We start from the raw sequence: 5,445 nt of genomic DNA on the forward strand, positions 1-5,445 counted from the left end.
CCCACAGCATGATGCTGCCACCATCATGGTTCACCGTAGGGATGGTGCCAGGTTTCCTCCAGACATGAAGCTTGGCAATCTGGCCAAAGAGTTTAATTATGGTTTCATCAGACCAGAAAATCTTGATTCTCATGGTATGAGAGTCCTTTAGGTGCCTTTTGGCAAACTTCAAGCGGGCTGTCATGTGCCTTTTACTGAGGAATGGCTTCCGTCTGGCCACTCTACCATAAAGGCCTTATTGGTAGAGTGCTGCAGAGATGGTTGTCCCATCGGGTTCTTTGTCACCTCCCTGACCAAAGCCCTTCTCCTCTGATTGCTCAGCTTGGCTGGGCGACCAGCTCTAGGAAGAGTCTTGGTGGTTCCAAACTTCTTCCATTTAAGAATGATGGAGGCCACTGTGTTCTTGGGAACCTTCAATGCTGCAGAAATGTTTTGGTACCCTTCCCCAGGTCTGTGCCTCGACAAAATCCTGTCTTTGAGCTCTACGGACAATTCCTTCGACCTCATGGCTTGTTTTTTGCTCTGACATGCACTGTCAACTGTAGGACCTTATATAGACAGGTGTGTGCCTTTCCAAATCAAGTCCAATCAATTACCCAAGGTGTACTCCAATCACATTGCAGAAACATCTCAAGGATGATCAATGGAAACAGGATGCACCTGAACTCAATTTCGAGTCTTATAGCAAAGGGTCTAAATACTTATGTAAATAAGGTATTTCTGTTTTTTCTTTTTAATACATTTGCAACATTTTCTAAAAACCTGTTTTTGCTTTGTCATTATTAGGTATTGTGTGTAGATTTTTTTTTAAATGAATGCATTTTAGAATAAGGCTGTGACGTAACAACACGTAGAAAAACGTGGAAAAATATCGGTTATTTTGCTCTAGGGCGCCCACAGGCCTCACAAGACTTGTCTGAAGGTCCCCCGGTACCAATTGAAAAATAAATGGAAGTATATATGGAGAGTGTTTAGTGCCAAAAATAATGGGTTAAATACCTATAAAAAAATATGTATATGTTTCCTGATCTTTCTTATATCTCTCAGATATAGGACAGACACTTTAGAACAAACTTCCTTAAGATTTTTTGGGACTGTCCATGTAGTGAATCTGTTATTCAATGTGTTTGTATGGGCTAATAATTGTAGTTTTTTATGCTTCATAGCATCTTAAAATTCAAAATCAAATAGCAAAATGGTCCTTGGTATGACCTCATTAAACAATTTAATATAGATAAGTAGAACCCCCCCCCTCCCCCGCTTAGACAGGGTTATGAGTTAAGCATCCTAAAGATTTAATATTTTTGGTAGTCCACTTAAAATGATTGCTGTAGATTGTAAGCTATTCCTTTTCCTATTATTTCGTTTTTTCCTAATTTGATTTCCTGAGATTTTAGACTATTCTGAAAATATTTTTTAGCTAAGGGGGCATTGAGTGTTCAATATTGGTCAGGTATATAAGTAGATAATCTACAAATAAGTTTAGTTTATATTCATGTTTACCAATATTGATTGATACCTGTTACAAATGGGTCCTGTCTAATTCTTTCTACAAGTGGTTCAATTGCCAGTGCTAACAGGAGGGTGAGATGGGACATCCCTGTATTGTGCCCCTTTCTAAAACAATCAGATAATGTATTATTTGTGTATACTTATGCTTTAGGACATTTATACAATGGTTTTATTAAATGTATTATTTCAGCTCAAAAGTTGAGGGCTTCCAAAGTTTTCAATAGAAAAAGCCATTCAAGATGGTTGAAAGCCTTTCGGCATCAACAGCCATTATTGATGAATCTAAGTGTCTATTTTTAATAAGCCCTGTTTGATGGACATGTATCAAGTCTGTTAAGACTTTTGCCATTCTATTGCTTATAAGTTTTGTTGCCACAATTTATTACATTTATGGGTCTGTAATCAGCAGGGGACTCTCCATATTTTCCTGGTTTTAATATAACTGAAATAATTGTTTGATACATGGAACTAGGAAGTACTGAATTGAGTGACATGTGTGTTGTCATTTGTGTAAATAGTGGGGCTACTTTGTCCCAAAATGTTGAATAGAATCCCATTGGAAAGCCAAATTCCTGGTGCCTTTCTCCTTTTGAATGTTTTAACACTATCTAGTATTTATTCTTGGGTAATCTCTGTTTTTAGTGATTCTTTTTTTGTGTTTTGGTAATTGCTTCAGAGATGATGAGTCTAAGAAGGATATGCGATCCGTCCAATTGTTGTTCGATTCTGATTTATAAAAATGTTCATAGAAGCTTTTAAAATTGTCATTAATCGCATTGTTTATTTCTAATTACCACTTTTGTATCTGTACCTTTTAAAAGTATAACTGGTTTAGCATGTTTTTGTTTTGTGAGAGCTCTGAGATATTTACCAGATTTATTTGCCATTTAGTAGTTTACTTTATTTAGATTTTACCTGTAGTTTTTGGCTCTCTTCAAAAGTAAAAGATTGTATTTGTGCTTAAGTCCTGAAATTGTATTATCTTCTTTACCTTGTAAAGATTTATTTATGTTTTTTTCCCCCTAAAATAGTGCAGAGTATGAGATTATCATTCCCCTAATGTACGCCTTAAAGGCACCCCAAATGATATCAGGGTTCAGCTCTTCTCTGTCACCAACAATCAATGTATCACCTTTTACAGGCCCCTTTCCATTTGCTATCTACATTAGCCATATTGGATTGGAACACACATCATGAAAGGAAGTCTCACATATCTATCTTGTCGTCCAATGAGGGGATAAAAGATTTCCAAATGAAACATATCATCGTGGTAGTTCATGACTTGAGGCGTGAGCAACACTCATGCAGTTGTTCCAGAGAGTTCAGCATCATACAGATGTGGGATCTTAATTTGAATTTGAAAATAATCCTGCAGCAAAAGGAAATGTGAATTATTATGTGGATTGTAATTAATTAATTTTTCATAAGTGAGAATCAAGTCTGAGATTTTTAAGTGCAAATTACAAATGTTTTAAACCTCAAATACACTAGAAGTTTTACATTACCTGCATTACAGGAAAGTTCTCATGCAACAGGGTGATCCAATTAAGATCCTACAGCTGTACTTTAGTGTATGATAGTAATGCATATTATTACAAATCGTCTCTAGAATTCAGCTACGTCTGACTACTTCCTGTGTATGTTACATTTTCCTTGGTGGTGGTCTGGTTTGTTGCAATAAGTGATCTCTGATCTTCATTGGTACGGTGTTAACCATCTCTGAGCCGTGTTCCCACTGGGCACAGACGTCACTTCGACGTCTAGTTTTAATTTACATTTGATTGAATTGTCAAATTACGAATTCCCCAAAACCGTGCTTCTACACCTGCATTGCTTGCTGTTTGGGGTTTTAGGCTGGGTTTCTGTACAGCACTTTGAGATATCAGCTGATGTAAGAAGGCTATATAAATACATTTGATTTGAATTTGATTTGAAAACATTTTACCATGTCATTTGGATTTTGCTTAAAAGTTGTGTTGAAAAAAAAAAGGCTAACATTCCAACATCCCTTTACATTGAGGAATCTCTGCAAATCTGATCAGTTTTCCACATTGATTCACCATCATCACCTCAACTGTTATAGTTGGAATGCCGTTGATTCAACCAGTTTGTGTTCAGTCGGTTAGTCCACATGAAGGGAGGGAGAAGATGGCAACGCGTCTGTTTCTAGCTCATGCATCCCAACGTGGGACTCCACCCTTTTAGGTACACATTCCTCACGCAACTCCACCTGACCACACCAACCATGAAGAGAGGACATGGTGTCTATAAATAACTCATCTGTCCTGAGCTCTCCTAATCTACCACACATACACACACACAGAGGGACATACACACATGCGCAAATGTACACACTCATGACACAACAGATATACCATGATATGAGTTAACTTACCACTTCCTAAGAATCTATCTATTATTTTATTTTCTTAAAACTCACTAAGAATAGACAATCTTACAATACAATAATTAAATCATGTCAATACCAGTCTAGTAGAAATACAATTCCCAGCATGCATCTGTTTCTCTAATATCATGTACATTGATCATTTCCTGGACACCATATGGTGGTGAATTGGCTCAATTTGAAAACGCATTCTTTGCAACTCCTTTTCCTGAATGATCATCTGTGCCCGGTTCCTGCATCCAGGTGTTATGGTAATTCCCTGCATCTTACTTTCCCTACCAATGATATCTTAGCAGAGTTGAAAATAACATAGCAATTAGTTGGACATATCAGTTTAGCAATCTTTACACAACAAGTGTCTTTGCTGCTCCATCTTAATAAAATAATTGTATTAATTTCAATGTAATCTTGGAACCCTGAACCAAATCTCATGTGCGCTAGCTAGCTAGTTAACTTTATTTATTACTTCTAGGGGCGCAAGTGGCTAAACAGCAGATTCAGCCTCTCTTCACTACAAACCACCCGTCTGTCTAGAGAGACTAGACATTCATGCACACAATTATGATTCATCAAAATAACTAAAAATAATTATAATCACATAAATCTTCCCATATCTCTGATTCAGCAAGGTATGCTGGCATAATGTAAACATTTATGGTTATGTCTGTCGCTATTGGGCCTCCTTCCCAACTGGACTTATTTACAACTCATGTGAGACTTCCTGAATAATTTGGCCACCAGCTGAATAAGACAAACGACCTACTGAATTATTGTTTCATCATCTTTGAACATCTGGTTAAATGAAACAGACTACCCTAAAAATGGCAGAATGTACTGACAATTAAGAATTCCCTACCATATCAATAATGTTATAACAAAGGGGAAGCATTTTTCCTGTATCATTGCTAATTTCTGCTCAAAGATGAGTGTGCATTTCTGAGCAATCACAGCCATACCATGGGAAACCCTGGGGAACAAGCACAAGCATTTCGCTACACCCACAATAACATCTGCTAAACACGTGTATGTGACCAATACATTTTGAGTTGGAAAACTGTACGTTAGCATCACCACTAGCATATGCTACCGCTGGTTGGCATTGGAGCTAGTCTGAGCAAGCTGCGAAGCTAAGGTTTAAAAAGGCTTCTGAAGTTTGTAATTTCCACTTAGAAATGTCAGTCTTGATTTACCCAGACAAAAAATGTATCAACGCCTACATAAATGCCCATTCATTATAATCATCATAATAATTTACATTTCCTGTTGCTGCAGGATTATTTTCCTGCTGTAACACACTGGCTCAAATTAAGATCCTACATCTGTACTAACTAGCCTCTGTTACAGGGAAACTATAGTAGCTACTAGCCTAATATATTGCTCCACTAGTTAGCTACTTTGGTGTGAGGCTTAGTGTGAAGTGTGGTTGGTAATCAGTAATTTAACTAGTTTGCAAAATGTTGTTATTTGTTTCAAGAATAAAACTACTTCAAGAGCAAAACCTTGTCTTACAGTAATTCCAAAATGAA

The sequence above is a fragment of the Salvelinus namaycush genome, chromosome 1, assembly GCF_016432855.1.
Source record: "Salvelinus namaycush isolate Seneca chromosome 1, SaNama_1.0, whole genome shotgun sequence".
Classification (NCBI taxonomy): Eukaryota; Metazoa; Chordata; class Actinopteri; order Salmoniformes; family Salmonidae; genus Salvelinus; species Salvelinus namaycush.